At 32.3% G+C, this 22,268-nt stretch overlaps 1 long non-coding RNA gene across 4 annotated transcripts in view; it reads right to left on the bottom strand.

Moving 5' to 3' along the window:
- The window catches only part of LOC117116082, a 60,398-nt gene that overhangs the window by 19,276 nt on the left and 18,854 nt on the right, over positions 1-22,268 (bottom strand). For 3 of the 4 annotated variants that reach the window (XR_004446677.1, XR_004446678.1, XR_004446679.1), the window contains one exon: positions 20,850-20,975. This is a non-coding gene — a long non-coding RNA (uncharacterized LOC117116082). Of the gene's footprint in view, positions 1-1,899; positions 2,118-20,849; positions 20,976-22,268 lie in introns of those variants that run through there. The other variant, XR_004446676.1, reaches the window with a different exon arrangement.

Here is a 22,268-nt window from a genome sequence, read left to right as displayed (position 1 = left end):
GGGATCAAAGCACTTTTTTTTTATTACAATATGAATATAGCCCATTCATTTCAAGGACAAATTGAAAGATTAGCTCAACAAAAGAAATTAATTGAAAAGTTACTGCGGCTGAAGCCAGAAGCAGGCCTGACTGAATAACAACCTGTTTAAACTGTTTTTTTCTTCTCTCCTTTTTTTTTTAAGTATGCAGCGGCTATTGTTACACAAGCTTGTTAACCATTTCTTACACATGATTCAGTTACGCGTGCAACATGTTTTTAAGACTTTTAACTAAACTGATAGACCATATATAATAGAACATATTAGGCCCTGCATGCATATCTTTCTGCAATATGGTACATTCAGTTGATAAATACAGTTGATTATTTGAGACTGACATTGACAACAATCAAAAAAGTCAAATGAACCGCATACCGCGTACAATATAATAATTGCATTAAATATTTGCATAAAACTGTTATTTCTTGGTCTTCTGATGTCAGTCCCTAGGCATGACTTTCTGTGCATTCTATAGCAACCATAAGATGTTGATAGTAGCCCTACACTACATGTATTCACATTTTCTGTTCCCTGTGCATAAGCCTACCTCCAAAACTCAACCTGATTTTGTATTCGATGGACTGACCTTCCATAGGAACTACGGTAGGACTAATATTTCCACGACGAGTAGGTAATACGCTGGTTGGCTGGCCACACGAGTCAATGTCAGCATTTCTGGGCTGGTGCCAAATTTGTAAGGAAGCTTCGGAATGAATGTGATTAGTAGAATGAGGTACTGTACAGTACTGTACTACAGTCCTAGGATTTAGAACACAGAGGAGAGACAACACCGGGTAGCAAATTTTCATAATCGATTCTAAACATATTAAGAAAATTGCGATTTATGTTCTGGACGTGTGCCATTAATACAGTCTGACTCAGGAGAACCATCAAATATAAAATCTTATATTTATTTTATTCATTTAGGTACATGAGCCAAGGGTTGTCAATAATGATATTAATCGCCGATATAAATAAGTGACAATCCCTTATTCAAACACATACACATAATGCTCTACATGAACTCATTATGAAGGTTAGGCCGTGGAGTTATTTTGGTCATGGGAAGATACAGAGTCACTGAGAGGAATTGCACCTAGGACCCAGGGACTGGAAGGCAAGCATCATAGGACCAACTCAGACAGTGTTGTACATCTGTTCCTGACGCAGACCATCATGTCTGTGTTTAATTCACACAGATCCAGCGCGTCAATAAATTCTGTCGGGTTACATAGTACGGGCTTTAACCACCTATCTACAGCTACACTCAATCAACACTGCATGATTTGAACCCAGGAGCCTGGCACTAAAAAGCATTCATCTTAATGACTAAGCCCATAGCTCCGCTATGTTAAATCTCATCGTGGTAGTGCAACAGATGGCACTGGAGATATGAGAACCATGGTGTTGAAGGCCACAGGAGTGGCAGGAATTGGCTACTTTGAAGGTAGAGGGTCCAAGATTCCCCTGACAGGGGCCCTGTGCCCCCTGGACTTTAAGCTGGCACCACCACTGACACAAACACCTGTCTCTTATACACATCTAGATGTACCGTACTGGTCTGTGTATACTCATGTACAATACAGCGAAACTTCTGAACAGAAAGTAGTATAAAGACGAATTTAAGAGCAACAAAAATACATTTATACATATATATATATATATATATATATATATATATATTGTATATAGTCATACCAATGTATAAACATTCATTAAAACTCTACTCCCCTCTCCCACTATTATATAAATACTATAAACTATTCATAGAAATGCTAGCATTCAGATTGGGTCAAATCTTTCACTAAAGATTAGGAAACATTAACTAAGCACTGTTGTTTTAAAGAAAAAACTTCTTACCTTAAATGTATATTAGAATCAAATGCACACTAGAAAAATAAAAGATAAAAGGTTTGCTAAACTTGTTCAGTATAAGACAGACTCACACAAACTTGGAATTGATTTCCAACCTAGCATCCACACAGTGGAGACTATTGCCTACTACTAAAGAGGTGTACAGTCTGCACTCCGCTTTCACTACAGGAAGTTTGTCATTGTTGAGAAAGAAAAAGCAAACAACTTACATATGCACTGGCGGTTTACAAGTAAAACAGTCCGTTCGTTGAACCAGAACCACGATAGGATTTGTGTTTCAACAACAATAAAGCGGGATTAGAAAGAAAATCCTGCAGCAATCTAAAGAACATCTAAAGACCATTCATCCACTAAATAGATTCTTCAATACTTGGCTCTGTTCTACTCAATTGAACACGTTCACAGAGTGGCTGTGTGTTGTTCTGTGTCTTCACACTAAAGACCTGCTTAGTACAACTGCTGTTAAACTCTACAGGGTCTATTTACTGTTGGTATTATCAGTCAAATTATAAGTAAATACGCAATCCACTTACTCACGGTGGCTACAAACAAACATGGTTCCAGACAACGGAATTAATTTCAACTTTTAGAAAGATTATGACCAGCAATGACCCTAATTTTATTTGGAACAAACATGCAAGGACCTATAAAGTACAGTGTAGTGTAGGGGGCTCAAATAAAGATAACTGGTTGCTGGGCAGAGGACCCACCAGTCACACCCAGGTTGACTATAATGAAATTTTTTCATGGTTGCAAGCAAATTGCACCTGTATTACTTTTAATATATTATTTTATTCTTATTTTAATGTTTTATGTATTGTTTTTAATGAACATGGTTTTCATATAAAGTATATATTAATTCCATTGCCCATATTTAAAATCCACTCCTTTGAGTTTACCAATATTATCATCCACCCACCCTTAAAGTGTCTACCAAAATTAGTCTTCTTCAGTTACAACCCTGCAATACTCTTCTTTTTTATTTAATTGTCATTTTTAAATATGTAAAGATGAAATATTAAAAATCAGCAATGATTTGGACAAAGGCTTGCAAATTTTGTGTTTCTATGGCTATTTTTAACAGAAGATGCTTGTGTGTTACATGTTTTTACATCTTTTTCAAAATAATAATTATTAGCCTTACTTTTAGTAACCCTGACGTACAGCACTTGACATTGGCAATACTATATTTACACGGACCAATGATGGTACCAAAGATTCCCCAAGGATGGGTACAACTGTAACTGACAGGGAGTCTAAGGTCCCTAACGAGCGGTCCAAGATTTCTAATGTGGTTGTATCCACCGCCAGCTTTACCATGGTTAGAGAAAATGTTAAAAATAGGCTACACTACATATAGAAACGGCATTCGCAGACTGTAAAGTTACATGGTTCAAATGAGTGTTCCCCGATAATATTATTGGCTACTTTGAAGGTAGAGGGTCCAAGATTCCCCTGACAGGGGCCCTGTGCCCCCTGGACTTTAAGCTGGCACCACCACTGACACAAACACGAATGAGATGACATCTTCTGGCTGTGGGCTGTAGTGTACTTGGCATCAGATTCCATTCACATGATTATATGCCTGCACATCGAAGGTTAGTATTGATTACTTTAAAATTATTTTATGCAAACAAGATTTTCAGACTTACAATTCTTGATTTCTTTAAAGGTTAGTATTGATTAACTTACAAGGTTTTATTCAAATAACATATCAAAAGTTTACTGATTTTATCAAAGGTTTGTACCGATTACTTAAAAAAATAATTTCATTCAAACATTTGAAAAATATTATCTTAAATATTGTTATTCATAAAAAAACATTTTAAAAATTTACTTGCGGTTAGTAAATATTCTAGTTAGACAGAATCTCCGGGGAAAGTTGAGTGTGCGAAGTCATAAGTGTGTGGTTTTAAGGAAGTTGTGTTTAGTTTGTATGTGCTGTTTACCATTTAAGAGGAGGAAGAAGGCAAGCGCATTTGGCTGATGCTGCTTCAAAGGTGTTAGATAGAGAAAATTGTATAATGTAAATAAACTGATTGATTGACTGGTTGATTGACTTAAGTCTAGTTTAGGCAAATGTTTTTGTTATACCAGTAAACATATCTGCAAGAAATCCTAAGTGGAAAAAGATAAGAAAACGACCATTTGAAATAAAAAATATAGGCGTATGTTAATTGGAAAAAAAAAAAAAATCAGAATTTCCCCAAAAGTGATGAGGGAGGGGTGGTAAACTAATAAATCTTTTTATGTGGCCTTATAGGAAATTTACAAAGTTGGTAGCCAAATCAGAGTGGATGGTGTGGATAAACTAGGAAGATAATTAGAATTATCTTAAAATTTAAATGATGCTATAAAAAAAAAACATTTCAAAATTTTACTTGCAATTAGTAAATGTTCAGATAACACAGATATGAATCTCTAAGAGGAGTTGAGTGTGTGATGTCATAAGCTTGTGGTTAAAAGGAAGTTGTATTATTAGTCTGTAAGGTACTGTACAGCAGCAATGTCGAATGTTCGGTAATCAGTACTGTACATGCCATTTACCTCACAGTTTCAAAGGAGGAGAGGGGCAAGCACAGGTTGACTGAAGCTGCTTATAAGTTGATTGATTGATTGATTGATTGATTGATTGATTGATTGATTGGTTGATTGATTGACTAATTAACTGACTGATTGACTAATTGAAGTCAAGTTTATAGGAAATTTACAATGTTAGCACAAACAAGATTGGCTAGATGAAGTGGGTGAACAAGCAAGATGAAGGATGGCCTTTCAAGGTGAAGAAGTCAACTGTCAATGGTTGTTCCCAGTGAAGATATACACATTCTTGGGGGAGGGGAAGGGGAAAGGTCTAGAAAAAAACACCAGAGATATAGTATAGGCCTATGTCTCAGCCTGACAACAGCAGATATCAATTCAATGGCTTTACACAAGTATAACCTAATCCAAGAGGGACTTATATCAAAATTACCAAATCAAAAATTCCACCATAGTATTTTATCTCTGATAGAGGGTATATTAAACTAAATTTTTAATACTAATTCCTGAAGTGGATTATGAATCGGTGATCAAATCCTAGGCAAATGTGTGTGCATAGCTATGGATAATTGGCTTAAATAAACAAAGTCTACCAAACACCAAAACAAAAGATGAGGTAGACAGCATACTCTAATTTGTTTTCCATATAGCGCATAAATACGCTTGAGTAAAACTAGTAATATCCACAAACAAGAATAAAAAAAAAAAACAAGAAACAATTTTTAATTTAGCCCTAAACTCATCCGACTCAGAGCATGTTAAAAACCTAACAAAGTTCCGGTAACAGACTTGTATATTATAAAGAAAATATTAACAAGCATAAACAGGGAAGTCATAATATAATATATATGAGGCTTGTCATTCCAAAACCAGCATACTGTTGTTAATTGTTAAACTGAGTAATTTGCATAAGAATGTGGCTGTATTGTATACTTTAGTACAGAGAAGCTGTAATACTTTTACTCATAACTTTGGCAATAGAAAGTCGATTCCATTAAATAACATATCATTTTAAGGGCTTGTTCAATTATCAACATTTTCGCATGTGTGCAAACAGTAGGCCTACTATTTTTCGGTATTCCTCCCTCCCCTCTGAAAGTGTACATAAAAAATGTTGATTTTTCAAAACCATTATCTCTATTTTTTTGTATGTAACTAAAGTACTATACTTTGTTACTTAAAAATGTATATTATATCTATGGTTATAATCGGTAATAAAAAAATATTATTTTATTATATATATTACAAGTTATTTTGAATCAAAATATCCATGTATTGTAAAAGTGTACAAATTTGTTTACCCCTCCCACTAGCGGACTGTTTGTAAACTTGTGAAAAATTTGATAATTGTGAATGAACTCCAAAGCACCGTGCTATATAATGTGGAGAATAAGAATATCATAAAGTCAATTTTTATTATCAGGTCACTGATGACGGTTTTGAAATGGCAAGCCTCATATTGTAAAAGCCCTCACATTTTACTAACAATCATAATGTTAAAAACACCATAAAAGTGTGCCTCACTTTTTACTAACAATCATAATGTTAAAAACGCCATAAAAGTGTGCCTCACTTTTTACTAACAATCATAATGTTAAAAACGCCATAAAAGAGTGCCTCACTTTTTACTAACAATCATAATGTTAAAAACGCCATAAAAGTGTGCCTCACTTTTTACTAACAATCATAATGTTAAAACGCCATAAAAGAGAGCCTCACTTTTTACTAACAATCATAATGTTAAAAACGCCATAAAAGAGTGCCTCACTTTTTACTAACAATCATAATGTTAAAAACACCATAAAAGTGTGCCTCACTTTTTACTAACAATCATAATGTTAAAAACACCATAAAAGAGTGCCTCACTTTTTACTAACAATCATAATGTTAAAAACACCATAAAAGAGTGCCTCACTTTTTACTAACAATCATAATGTTAAAAACACCATAAAAGAGTGCCTCACTTTTTACTAACAATCATAATGTTAAAAACACCATAAAAGAGTGCCTCACTTTTTACTAACAATCATAATGTTAAAAACACCATAAAAGAGTGCCTCACTTTTTACTAACAATCATAATGTTAAATATATGGTCATGTGATGTCATCATGACCATATTTGGGCATGTCACATTTTTTTGTCAAATAAAATTTATAGTCTGGACAGGGCTGCAAGATGATGATTCCCAAAAATGACAAAATATGCGGTGCAACATTTTTGGGGGCCTCATTGCAGCACCTATTCACGGGAGGCACTTGTTCTGGAGCGGAGAGTAGTTCAAGGCCAATTAACCAAATTGTTTAAGGCAGGGGTGGGCATAAAAATCGGTCGGAGGGCCAAAGTGATTTTTTCATTTAACACTGAGGGACGCACCCAAATTTTGATGGTTCCAGTGTGCTTCCAAAAATCTTCATGCACTGCTTTTATACCAATTTATTCTCAGATTTAATATTACTTTTTACAGATGATCGGTGTCGGGCCGTAACAAATTAGGTGTTTCCTAGCTAAAGATGGTTGGCGGACCCCACACATAGGGTTTCTAATTTGTTTTCACGGGCCGCAAAAAAATAACTTCAGGCCGCGCTTTGCCCACCTGTGGTTTAAGGCCACGGCACACCAAGTAATGGATGCAAGTAACATTCGCTTGATGCAATTACTAATATTTAGATGATATCAAAAATGTCATCTAATTGATTATTTAACATTAACAACATCATCATGGACATTCGAAGTCTTGTGGGAAGTGTTCGTTTATGGTTGCTGCACCTAATTATGGAATTCTTTACCATCTATTCCTGAGTCAAATGAGGTTTTTTTTTTTTTTAAATAGAAAAACCAACATATCTTATCCGTACCTTACTTGCAGTAGGTTTGACTGTGTAATGCCCTATAATATAGTATTAAATATACTGCTGTACAATAATAATTTTCTACGTTCTAAAGTAAAGTGTTTAAAACTAAGAACAAAATAAGAACATTTTCAGCCTGAAATTGGCAAAAAAATAAGACACTGAGCCTGGGAAAAATTTTACTGGTTCTTATAAAAAAAAGTGTAAATTATAATGTTAACTAATTTTAATGAACAATAATACAACTATGAATTTGAAAACTACCCTCATAAATTGGAAACTGCTAAGATGTCAAATATTTACATATCAATACATAACATAAATCTACTTTTAACTGAATTAAATTGTTTTACCAAGGAAGGGACATTAAATTAAATAGCTTCATGTTTGTACAGGATAGCTACCAGTAACTTAAGAAATGATTTATAGATCTACCGTTAATAAATCATGGCGATACATGACTCAGTTTTAAGCTTCATGGTCAAATTTATTCAACCATCATGTTATTTGTTCATAAATAAAATAATGTTGAGCTGAGTTGTTTATATTTTACTGTATATATTGTATGTTTAATAATATTAATCATAATGCCTGTCTCTTATACACATCTCTGTTATCAATATCAGAGGGAGTAGGTAAGTTTGAATTACTCAATGATTGCAGTCAGTATTCTAAATTAAACTTACCTACCCCCTCTGTCACAATTCACAAGTAAAATGCTATAGCAAATAGTTTATCCTTCCCCAAGTACTTGTTATAATTACATTCATGTCTTCTGTACGTAGAACACTAAATAATGTCTTACAGCATGACATCATTGTTAACTATTAACATTAATGAACAGGCCGATCTCAACATTGACACAGTGAACTATATAATTCACTGGGCTTTGTTGTATTTCCAGATATTCTGCACAGATGAATCAAATCCCCCAGATTAGCCCTTCGGAGTGAGTCAAGCTTTTTCTAGGGGACTACAGGAAGCCGGTATATTGGCGGTTAGGTTGAACTTGGAAAAGTTGGACAAACATATATGCTTTTCAACATGTGTTATTTGTTAAAAACGAAAATGTCAAAAACATTTAAAATGCCCGATCAAAGTATTGCCTTGTCACACAACAAATGCAGTAAATTTCTTCTGAAGGTTTGCAATGAGAGTAAGCAATTAATAATGTACAAATCAGGCGAGTAACCAGATTCATGTGAAGGAGGTTTTCCTATAGGCCAAGTTTACAGTAACTCAGCAGTTTCTTTAATCGAAAAATGTTACGATGAAATACCACAGTAGTAAACTGTTCAAAAACAGGTCCCCTGCCCCGGTTACGGACCTGCAAATTGACAGAAACTCACAGGTCAAGTGGAAGCTAAGTGCAATTTACACTGTCAAAAGCCATGTCTAGACTGTTTTATTTGACAAAAAACTAATGATATACCTATATATGGTTATGATGTGCCTATATATAGTCATGATTTGCCTATATATGGTCATGATGTGCCTATATATGGTCATGTGATGTCATCATGACCATATTTGGGCATGTCACATTTTTTTGTCAAATAAAATTTATAGTCTGGACAGGGCTGCAAGATGATGATTCCCAAAAATGACAAAATATGCGGTGCAACATTTTTGGGGGCCTCATTGCAGCACCTATTCACGGGAGGCACTTGTTCTGGAGCGGAGAGTAGTTCAAGGCCAATTAACCAAATTGTTTAAGGCAGGGGTGGGCATAAAAATCGGTCGGAGGGCCAAAGTGATTTTTTTTATTTAACACCGAGGGACAAATTTTGATGGTTCCAGTGTGCTTCCAAAAATCTTCATGCACTGCTTTTATACCAATTTATTCTCAGATTTAATATTACTTTTTACAGATGATCGGTGTCGGGCCGTAACAAATTAGGTGTTTCCTAGCTAAAGATGGTTGGCGGACCCCACACATAGGGTTTCTAATTTGTTTTCACGGGCCGCAAAAAAATAACTTCAGGCCGCGCTTTGCCCACCTGTGGTTTAAGGCCACGGCACACCAAGTAATGGATGCAAGTAACATTCGCTTGATGCAATTACTAATATTTAGATGATATCAAAAATGTCATCTAATTGATTATTTAACATTAACAACATCATCATGGACATTCGAAGTCTTGTGGGAAGTGTTCGTTTATGGTTGCTGCACCTAATTATGGAATTCTTTACCATCTATTCCTGAGTCAAATGAGGTTTTTATTTTTTTTTAAATAGAAAAACCAACATATCTTATCCGTACCTTACTTGCAGTAGGTTTGACTGTGTAATGCCCTATAATATAGTATTAAATATACTGCTGTACAATAATAATTTTCTACGTTCTAAAGTAAAGTGTTTAAAACTAAGAACAAAATAAGAACATTTTCAGCCTGAAATTGGCAAAAAAATAAGACACTGAGCCTGGGAAAAATTTTACTGGTTCTTATAAAAAAAAGTGTAAATTATAATGTTAACTAATTTTAATGAACAATAATACAACTATGAATTTGAAAACTACCCTCATAAATTGGAAACTGCTAAGATGTCAAATATTTACATATCAATACATAACATAAATCTACTTTTAACTGAATTAAATTGTTTTACCAAGGAAGGGACATTAAATTAAATAGCTTCATGTTTGTACAGGATAGCTACCAGTAACTTAAGAAATGATTTATAGATCTACCGTTAATAAATCATGGCGATACATGACTCAGTTTTAAGCTTCATGGTCAAATTTATTCAACCATCATGTTATTTGTTCATAAATAAAATAATGTTGAGCTGAGTTGTTTATATTTTACTGTATATATTGTATGTTTAATAATATTAATCATAATGCAGTCATTTATAGAGCGCTTTTATCAAAGATATCATAGCCAAGCCAGAGAATATGTGACTCATCTAGTATAAGATTTTTTTTTTTTTAATTCTTTATTTTGCCAATAAAACAATATAGAAATCAAAAATCCAAGATGGCTTAAAAGAAACTTTGGCTCTCAAGCCGGTCATTCCATCTTGGAAAATGAATAAAAAAAGAACAATACAAAAATATAATTTACTTAACTACTGTACAAATGATTTTCAAGAGATAAAATTTGATTAAGAAATTAATAAGAAATACAGTATAAACATCATTGCAAAAAATATTGATTACAAATATTATATGATAAAACTATAATATTATTACTATTAATTAGGTAAGTTTCATTAATTATATATATTCTATATAAATAATTAAGAACAATAAGTCTCTTTTAAATTTTTAAAAGCAACTCAAAATCTCAAAGCTTTTATACCCACTTAGATTTTAATGGAAAAGACCGTTTATCACAACTTTTAAGAGTTTAAAGGTCTGTTTACACTAAGACGATAACGATCAACAATAAAAAGCTAAAAAGCAATTTTTCATATAGTAAATAAAAGGCTAATTTATACCCATTTCATTATTTTATTTATTGAACAGACTTTAGTTGTTTGATTTCATGTATGTATTTTGACGTGTTTTATCATGCATTTGTATACAATGTGTTGATATATGTGAATGTTTGTTATGTATATTATCTCTCCATTTTTGAATAAAATTGAAATTGAATAATGGGCAAGCAGGGCTACTGGCATTTCTTGAATGGAATGGTAAATCACACGCTTATTTGCACAAGCTCAGGCTTAAAGTCAAAGGAAACAGAGATGAGCACTCCAGCTTGTGTGCTTAGCGCTTCGGTTTTACATTTACTATATTTAAATTTCTAAGGAAATACACTATCTGTTATCAACCAATGAGCCACGAGTCTAGGTTAGTTTATGTATTCACCAATGCACCTTTTTATCATAGGAGATCAGGGATAAATCCAAAATTCCTGGGAACAGGGAGGGGTAAATCCAAGGGGGATTTTTTGTTTCCCCACATACAAGTATGCTTATATATAAAATATCCATCAACCACTTATATAATACCAAAGCAGTTGCTGGATTTATGTCTACAGTATGCTAGCTCCTCATCTGCCTAAAATGTTTCTCTAAGTATTTAGTACGGTAAAACGTCAGGTAGGGTAAAATATCACTTCTATGATATTTTCCTGACACAAACACATTGTACATAGCATTGCAGTACCTACTGCTATTTTGGGATCAGATCTACCCCGAGTCACTAAGCGCAAGCTTGGTGGTCTAGCGGTTATGGCACCAGGCTAGTTATCTGGAGGTCGTGGGTTGAATTCCCACTTGAATCACTTGTGATTTTTCTTCCGCAAGTATTTGGGGAAGGTACAGATTATTCAATATGACATCACATCAATGTTTTATGTAAATTTTATTGCAAGGCATTTGATTAAAGACATTTTTTAATGCTTTCAATATATATTTTCTTTTCTATTCAAATTGCAATAAGATAGAGTGAACTTCCAATAACACCACCAGTTTTATTGAACACTTAAAAGGGAATTAAGTCACGGAACTAGAGCTTATACAAAACTCCTTTGATCATGTGATGTCTAGACACACCCACAAATCAAAATGTGGCTTCAGCACATCAGGAAGATCTATTCTAAATGACTTCAAATCACTCTTCCATGAGCTCAGGTCCTAATAGTATAATAATCATTTTATTTACTCTGTTAAAGATATTAAAGCGATAAAGCCATGCCAACATGAACAGATGTTAAGGCAAATCTTATTCAGTACATTGTTCTGAAAGACCTTTACATTGTTCTGGTAGACTTTTTTTATATTTAGTAAAATGTTTATACCTTAAATATCTAAGTCGAATGGAAAAGACAATAAAATTTGGTAAAACCAGAAAATAAAAATAATGTCCTGTAGACCTCATCTGTGATCCTATTGTGTGGCTGTAAAGAAGACGATGTAGCAATCAATCTAAAACAGTTCAATAATTATTACTTAAGTAATAATGACTTGATACACGCTTTATATTTATTTAATTTTGTTTATTTAAGATTTCTGATTTCCAACAGTTCAGTAATCAACATGACAAATGCTTTATATGTATTTAATTTTGAGAAAGAAATTAGAATATAGAGATTGTGATATTTCAAGGTAGTTTTGGCATTCTTAACAAATACAAATAATATATCTCCCTCTAATTATTTTATTTATTTTCAGCCACAGCACAGATAGGTGAACAACTACAGACCACTTTTGGACCAGGGGTTTCCATGGTCATTAGCAGCTTTGGTCTCTAATTAGAATACTCAAAATAAAAGACATTTGTTAATACAGGACCACATAAAAATAGTCCTTAATTTGAGGTGGTCTTTAATTGGAAGTGTCCTTAATTAGAGGAAGACCTGTATTATAACTATAATATGTTAAACATTATATTTTATTTTGCAGTACACATCACACTTATTATTACTTTTACTTTTGTGTGGTTTGAAAGCAGCTTAGCTCAGTCGGCTAATCTGGTGGTAGCCACTGTATGTGCGCTGAACCGTGGAGATCTCTAGGTCCCCGGTTCAATTCCCATCGCTGCCTCTCCTTGTATTTCAGCTAGAGGGCTGAAATACAAGTTACATAGCGCACCGTCTTTCGGATGAGACGTTTAAGCTGTTGGTCCCGTGTGCATTTATGCCCCATGTGCACGTTAAAGAACAAAAGAAGGACCCCACTGGAAATAAGTCTTCTTCCAGACTTTCGTGGGCTATCCTTGGTGTTTACACCGAATAAATCCAATCCATCCAATACTTTTATTTAACAGACCTCTACTAATCCGCCAGGCTATCTCTGAGCAATCAAAGATCTCTGTATTATATCTCAAGAGTATGTGTTGATAAAACAAAAAAAGTTTCCAGAAAATAAAATTGTGTTATAGTAAAGGCCGTAACTTGTTAACCAGATCATTCATGAACCCTTGAAGGCAAAACCTGAACACTCTTTGTCCATTGGGCCTACTGGATTCAGTTTGCTTATTTAAAACTAATGACATAAAATCATATTCTAAACTAATTACATAAAAATTGTCTATGCTGTCTTTATCACATATCAAACTACAGTTATGTAGCTGATTTACACGCATTCTCTTCAAACCTTTCATCCTACAAACACACAATAAATTAAATACAGAAAAATGCTTCGAATCTTACCTTCTTTTTATTCTATTCCATCACCTCATTAGACAGTTAACGAGCGAGCACCCAATTTTCTTTTCCAAAAATAAATACACTTAAAGCGTATTGATTATTCTGAAGGTGTGATGTGTATTCGTGCACTAACACCCAAGCTGTATTGTTACAATTATAAGTAATTACTTAATAGCAATACAGCCTACTCAACAGATCAGTAGCGACATAGCAATTGGCTAGAATTGATCTAATAAGTATGTTAATTATCAAGATGGGTTTCTTTCAATGCAATACTTTATCTTGCTTAGATGATTTTTTTTTTCTAATTATCTATGGACACAATGGCACATAATTTGTTATTTGTAAGTAGACAGAGTTGCTTTATTTATAGCTCCCCACTGCAAGATTAATTTACAAATAACTATTATAGGGTATAACAGAATTATTGGAAAATATCCAAATTACATTTCAGGATGAAAATATGCTTTCTTTTTTTAATTTTGTTTTTGAACAAAGAGTAAGTGGCGGATTTAGGGAGGGGCTTTAGGGCTGTATTCCCTCCCATTTTTTTTATAAGAAAAAAACATTTTTGTAAAAGTTTATCAGAAAATGTTATAAATAGTAAAAATCTATCAAATTCAACCAAATAAAGAAATGTGCTAGAGCTGCAGTGGGATTCACACCCTTGCACCCCCACCAGGGGTTCTGCCCCAAGAATCTGGGTATACTTGCACTTTCACACCCCAGGCTGCTTTTGCACCCACTGTGTATTTAATCTTCCTGGTTTTACAATAATAAAAATAATAATAGGTACAGTACAATATAGGTATACTAATAATGTTAAACAAGTCAAAAAGATGATGAAGGTTTAATAAGAAAATGAAAGATAATAAACAGACCAAAAATTCACTACTAAGATGGTCAAAAAATGGATTCAAAATAATAACTTGTTTTTTCCTTCTTACATTTACCGTAACTTATGGTTTGGTTCTGAGTACTTTGTATTGAAAAAGACCTGATTCACCATATGTCTGAGTGATAATAGAAGGCCTATGATTACTGTAATAGCCCTTGCAGAGTTTTTGACTCAAAAGAAAACCTTCAAACATCCAAAGCTACACAAAAATGGAGCCCTGGGAATGAAAGTAGCGAGGGCATACAGTACGTGGGCGTTGCTTTGCAAGCAACCACGCATTGGGCCTCTGCCCACTTAAATCTTTCATTTCTGTTTATTCAAAACAGTTACATATTATAACAATAATAATAATAATAATAATAATAATAATAATAATAATAATGGTCACATTTTAAAGTTGTTCCATGCAAAATACTAAAAAAATCATAAAAATCATTTTGATATTACCTTGCTCATTTTTAAAGTAACATACAAATAATCAACTTAAACACAGAAATTAGTGTATTTAATATTGTTTATCCATTTTAAAGCAAAAAATGATAGTCACTTTTATTATCATTATATCCAGTATAAAAATCATGGTAAACATTTAAATTCAATAATTTCTATACTCAAGTTAATAATTTGCATGTTACTGCAAAATGAGCAAGTTATTTTCAAAATTATTTTTTTATGATATTCTTTCATTTTCAGAGGACAATACATATCTATTTCATCCCGTCCTTGGTGAAAATAATTGTATTATAGCATCAATCTTAAGATACATTAATCATTATCAAACGAAGGTGATTTGTTACATTTATGATTATAAAAATGCATTTGATTCTAGGGTAGAGTATTTTCCATTGCTTCGCTTTGTATGCTTTGAAATAATTAGCTTTTCGGCTGCATGGTTTCATCGATCATAAAACATTGTTGAAAAAAAACAAACAATAAAATAAAAATTGTGGCACAAAGTAAGTAATAAAGTCAGGAATTGGAAACACACTATGTTTTTTAAATACTGTGTTAAAAAGTTATTTGCTTTCTATATTTTTGTTCATAAGTCCTGTCCAGGCTATTAATTTTATTTGACAAAACCATGTGACCTGCATGAATGATGACATCAACACATGACTATATATGGGCATACAACAGTTTTTTGTCAGAGAAAATTTGATGCGGACACAGATATAGACTACAATGGTTGGAAAGAAATTTCATAATAAAAAGTTTGTTAATCATTAAAAACTTTTTTTTTTTTTAATTTGATTAATTTTTACTGATATTTGATAGTTTATATTTGATCATCATCAACAAGTAATTTAATGTTTTGATTATGTTTTCTGTAATTTGATCCTTTTTCCCCCGACTTTATCACAGATCATTATCATTAATATTAACTTAAAAATACCTTTTGTTTGAATGAGAAGATATTGAGGGAATCGCAGAGCCTGTAATTGGTGTGACTTACCTCAATGACTATAGCCCTCAGCTTTCAAATAGGATAAGAAATAGCTTAACACAGGTTCGGCAGAAGCACCTGTTAGGCAACAATATTGCGAGTTTGATGTATCTGGGTTAAGGGAATAAACACGTATCTAGATAAAAACCATCAACCAGGGACAGCTGGTTAAAAAAAGATGAATAAAAACATAGAGTTTAGACTTTCATTTTTAAAAGATAGTCTTGTATTTTCATAGGCGGATTCCGGGGAAGGGGGATGCTGAGGAACACTCAATTTTTGAAAATACAAAAAAAAAATTTTGAAAAAAAAGAAAATTATATTGAAATGTAAGTATAAGAATGCCATTTCTAGCCATCTAGATGTGCCATAATGATAAAATTTCAAACCTCAGCTCCAACTATGGTGGGGTTGAGGTGGTGTTGACTCTTCTGTAAAATTCCTTCCCTGGGCCCCCTTCTATTTTGAATTCCTAGATTCGCCACTAAACTTTTAACTATTAAATTGTCTCAAGATGCATTTATTAAAAAATACTAAAATAGGAGATAAACTACACTGTAACAACAGAGACTGAATATGGCTTATGGAATTGAGTTTTTCTTAGCTATAAAAGAAAACAGGAGCTGTGACAAATATTATTTTTAGAATTGTAGCCTTTGGTAATTCACAGAAATTATAATGTTATCGCAATTTATTATTCATGTGGAAGAGAAGGTAAGTAATGAGTTTAATAACAATTACATCTCATCAGCTTGAGGAAATGGAAATATTCACTTGGGGTAAGGGGAAACATGATAATGGTGAAGGGGGTTGGATTTCATTAATAGACACCTGTTAACCGACACTGTCTTGTCTCAGCGAAATCTCATAGGATAGGGATATCAATTTCACAGCAGCAATCTACTTGATTAAATTGGGTTTACTTTCTTGCGATATTTGATGCGTGATTAGAAGGGAAGCGTGTATTACTCAACCCAAGATATCCCAAATGTCACTGGACGTTAGAAGCTCCAAATGATTTTGGAAGTATGATGGTATGACGATACTGCTGGGTATTGGATAGATGGATAAATTTATTCGGTGCAAACACCAAGGATAACCCACGAAATCTAAAGAAAACATATTCCCTGTGGCGTCCTTCTGGTGGTGATTAAGCAGTATACTGGGAGACAATCCATTACTATTGCAAATATTACTGTGTTCTTTAACGTGCACACAGGCAATAATGCAGACAGGACCAACGGCTTAAACATCTCATCTGAAAGACAGTGCGCTATCGTAACTTTTTCAGCCTTCCAGCTGAAACACAAGAAGCGCAGCGATGGGAATTGAACCGGGGACCTAGAGATCTCCACAGTTCAGCGCACACACAGTGGCTACCACCAGCTGACTGAGCTAAGCTGCTCTCTTTTCAACTTGACCTTGAATAAAGTCTGCTTCGGATGTAAACATAGATCACGATAGCACACAGAAACATGATACAGTATAGATTGTAAGCATGTGAAATTAATATATCGTCTGCCTGGCTATATAAAATCGATTAATACATACACAATGTCATGCAATATTAATTTTAAATTAAACTTTCATAATAAAAAAGAATTTATTACCTTTGAAATCAAAAATTGAAAAACATTATTATATATATTTCTTTCACACTCAACAGCAATCCCACAGGCAAATGACAGGATGAAACGATGCTTAATAAACTACATTTATGAGTCCAGCATATGGTGTTATTTCGTTATGAAACAACATACTGGTATATAAAAGCCCTGTCCAGACTATCAAATTTTATTTGATGAAAACATGTGGCACGCCTAAATATGGTCATGATGACATCACATCATGACCATATATAGGCACATCATGACTATATATGGGCATCAAACAGCATTTTGTCAAAAGAAACTTTGATAATCTGAACAAACTAATAACAGGATGTGAACCAAGGACCCCAGGATTAGAAGGCCAGCACCAACCACAAAGCTACAGATTGTTGGGAAAAAAAAAAACAAACATACTTTTGATGATAGAACAATGTTTAAATTACTTTTAAACAATTTGCTGTCCAAGATTCAGAAACCAAATATTTTATTAGCTTTGAATTGTGCACCAATAAATCTTTAGAAATATACTAATTATTATAGATGTAAATTTCTTTAAATTAATAAATATATTAAGTTATTACTATTACTAAATATGATACACATAATATCATGATATTAATCAACTTCCAGGGTGATAACCAAAAGGTCAAGCCAATAAATTAGAGAAAGTGGGCAGAACATGAAAAGCAACAGGGTGTAACATATTATTATCTCATTCTGATGTAAATGTAAAAGTCTGCCGTGTTTAATTAATGAAGCTTCTAAGATTCACGTCCTACATTTTCTTAGCATATTTAACATTTTATGGCCTAGCAATAGTACAGTTGTTTATATTATATGGCAATAGAATGAAATTTAAATTAATTTAATTGAATACAAATATTTATATTATTCAGTCTAGACCTACCAAGTCTCACACATAAGGCATGAAAATCATGCATTTGAGGTCTTTCTCATTAACCTCTCACTCTTAAGGACCAAAACCTCACGCATTAATATACAGTAATACAGTATTCCACAAAAAGATATGTGTAGGTCTATTGTATTTATGGTAGCTCTCTCACTAAACCTGCACCAAATTAGTATCGAATTAGCTGCCTTAACACTGTGAATATGGCATTCATGCATTATCAAGCACTGAGAGATGAGATAAAAAAACAAGTAGAAGTTGCCACTCCACACCTCATGCTAACGTCATTGGCTCATGGACGGTCTGAAATGTATTTGTTTTAAACAAATAATTGTAGATTTTATTTGTAAAAATACTACCCTAGAGTGGCAGTGACATAATTTGACAAAAAACAACTGCATAATGTGCCTATATATGGTCATGGTGTGATGTCATCATGACTATATTTAGGCATGTCATGTGTTTTTGGAAAATACAATTTCTGGACATGACTTAAAGTATCGTTAATAACAGCTAGCCATATCAAGCTGCAAACTGTCTATTATCAATATGCTATTTCTGATATGCCACCCACCCTAATCAAAACCATAACTTTGCCTTCCTCTTGCGCTGTGATAATATTAATATTCAATGTTATATACACAAACTATGTCAAGAGGCTAAACACACGCGAACCCTATATTAAGTACACATGTTCCTTACTGCAAATACTTTCTACATATGAGCTACTTAATTTGAACTCTCAAACTCAATATTTGAATTTCTTAAAATGAATGTTTGACAGTAAGTGATTAGTTTTCAAATGAAAACACTTTTCTACACAATTAAAATATGACAATGTCTAAAAAACTTCATTATTTTAAAATCTATTTATAGTTCTGGACATATATGGATAGTTTAACTTGTTAAAATTTATTTCTCATATAGGCCTATGTATATCGTATTTGAGAAATAACAACTTTTACTTTTCCTATACATTCATCCCAACCTTTTATTTTTTAATTATATATCTCCATTGATAATATTCTTCTACAAATTAATAATTCAATTCAATTCAATTTTACCTAAGCTGAATTGCATGATATTTACATAAGACATCTATTAAAACAATACAGAAAGTTAAAACGTACAAAAAAGATCACATTCTTAACTAAAATATTGATGAAAAAAATAACAATTGTAATTAACTAAATTAGTTTAATTTACCAATTGATCAATATCAAAAAGTTATTTCACTTTGAAATTATTTAATTTAGTTGGCATTTACAAATATATTTTTACATTATCAATACAAAAATACAAATCAATAGTAAACGTTTATTATAAATACACAATAATATAATATTATTAAATAACAATTTCTATTGGCAGTATTCACAAAACTGGAAAACATATTTATCTAAGTCCAGATGGCAATGAGTTGAGAATAATCAATTTAATATTATAATAATCTATTTGTTGATATACCAATGAAAATATTACCATATAAAACAAGTGTTAATTCATGATATGAACATCCATTAAAAAAATTGGCTCCCAACTGTTGGTTATAACGGTCATAATAATGTATTTAACATTTTGTTTAAATAATAATTTTTTTATATACTAATAAGATAAAATCTTAAAATTGCTGACTATTTTTGAATTAATTTACTACTTGAATTAAATTTAAATTTATTACTTTTCTACTGAACATTTTTTTCTACCAATAAAAATTTTAAATGAATGAGAGATTAAAGGTGTAATGCATGTGGAGATAAAAATTAGAATTTAAAATTTAATTCAATGCTTGAATTTTTATTAGTTAAGGCAAGACTTTTTTATACTTTGTAGTGAACTGCTGCCCACCAAAAATGATAATTTTGAATAAAAATAAAATTATGTTTTTGGCCAATTAGCACACCCGCTGGCACTTAAAAATAGAAATTTTAGAAAAAAATATAATTTTTTTATTTATTTTTATTACACACAAGCTGCCTTTAAATCTCCAAAAATAAAAATTATATAAATTTAAAGCATTTAACCACCCATTACTACTGCACTGTTTACATTTACCAATTAAATTTTATTTTTATTTTCCTCCATCTGGATGGGCAAAGTTATTTGCTAAGTAAGAAAACAAATTTTTATTTTATTTTTTCCCACTCTCCTCTGACGATATTTGAAAAAATAAGTTTGCAAAACAAGGTATAGAGAAAGTCTCGCATAAGTTACTACTAAAATTCAATTTAAATTTATTACAGTACTAAGCTATTAAACATTTTTTTCAGGTCAATTTATTATGTATCCAGGACATATTTACTAGTAAAACTGGGGAATTGTTGCATTACAGATTATTCCCACATTTCAAACTGACAACAAAATATACTGCCTTAGAGAAATTGTGCTATTTCTATATACTGGTATTTCTCTAAATCAATTCACACAAAAAAATACATTTGCAGGAGAAGCTTAATTGAAGTATTTACAGATAATCTGCAATAGTTGTTTAAATGATTCAAAACAAATCTTAAATAAAAAACAAAAAAACTGTTATTAATGAAGTTAAATTATAATAATATTAAAAAATTTACTTACCCAAGGTTAGAGGAAGATGTGATTAGAAAGAGACAGGGCTATCATCACATAGCAAAAAAAAATGAACTATCTTCCTTAGCAGTGGTTCGTAAACAGAACTTGTAGGCTTTTACACAACAGTTTATTCTGGAATAAAAAAACTTGAGTACAACTTCAAACACATACTTGATTCTCAGTAATTTAAAGAAGTACTTCTTGAATTGTTACACCGTCCTTATAGAGACTCACTCATTGTTTACAGTGATTTGGAATAGTGAGTACAATCACAACAAGTGATCTACGCAAGCTGTTGTATTTCGTGTGTTCACATTGCACAGCTGTAATAAACGAGGATGGCATGACCAATTTAAAGTTTAGATTCTCCTCAATTGCAGAGCAGTACTAATAGAATTTCTTTTTTTTAAATATGAGAAATAACAATTTCTAACAAAATCTCAATCTTATCAACATCTTGCAAAATATTTATTCAGCATCAGTTAAAAAGAAAAACATTACAAACGTCAAAAACATAAAGTTACCAAATTACATCAAGATATATAAAAACACTTAAAACTAAAAGTTAAATATTGCAATAAAAAAAATATAATCACTTGTAAATACGTAAAAATATTTGTCAATAAGTAAAAATATTTGTCAAGAAGTAAAAAGTAGTTTAATCATACATTATTATTATCATTAATTTTGTTATTTTATTCCATCACCTTTTCAATTTAACCAAGTTAGAGTTTCACAAAGCAATATGATTGTTATGGCAAGCCATACTTTTAAAGTAGGTACACTATTATGCAGCATATAATAAATATTGGGTAAAACACCATTTTTATGGATTTTATTACCTTGCATACAGTATGATAAATTATGACCAATTTAATAGGATGGACTACTACTAAACAGGCAAAAATCAGAACAATTCGGTTTTAGATGATTTACAATCTTTAAAATTTCTAAAAATCCTTAAATTGATCACCAATCAATTTAAAAATCTATGCAAAATATATAGGAACAGGATTTTGTATGCATCTGAGGTAATTGTGATAAAGCTGCTGATTTATGCATATCAATCAGCGAATCAAATGCCTCCTTATATTTCCGACCCTGACAAATATTAACACCAAAGGTCACATAGCAGTCAGACACTCAAGTTTTGAATAATAGTAGTCATTGTAGTAGAATTAAAAATAAATATTCATGTCACATTTGAATTAATATTTTTCTTGTGTTTATCCTAGGGCAGTGGAAGCCATATAAGAAAATGATTTTGTTATACATGTACGCTGGTGAGTCCAACTTGTAAGCCATGTTGTCACGGTCAATTGCAATATGGTCGCCAAACAAACACAATTAGATGAAAATGATCTAAATTCGAACATGTTGTTTAACTTGGATCCGTAGCATATTCAAAGGGTGTGGGGGGGGGGG

Source organism: Anneissia japonica, unplaced genomic scaffold, assembly GCF_011630105.1.
Source record: "Anneissia japonica isolate Jap-2015-1 unplaced genomic scaffold, ASM1163010v1 scaffold287743_len2803612_cov181, whole genome shotgun sequence".
NCBI classification, from domain to species: Eukaryota; Metazoa; Echinodermata; class Crinoidea; order Comatulida; family Comatulidae; genus Anneissia; species Anneissia japonica.
Note: the sequence above shows the minus strand (reverse complement) of the source record. Positions and strands in the feature narration are given on the sequence as shown.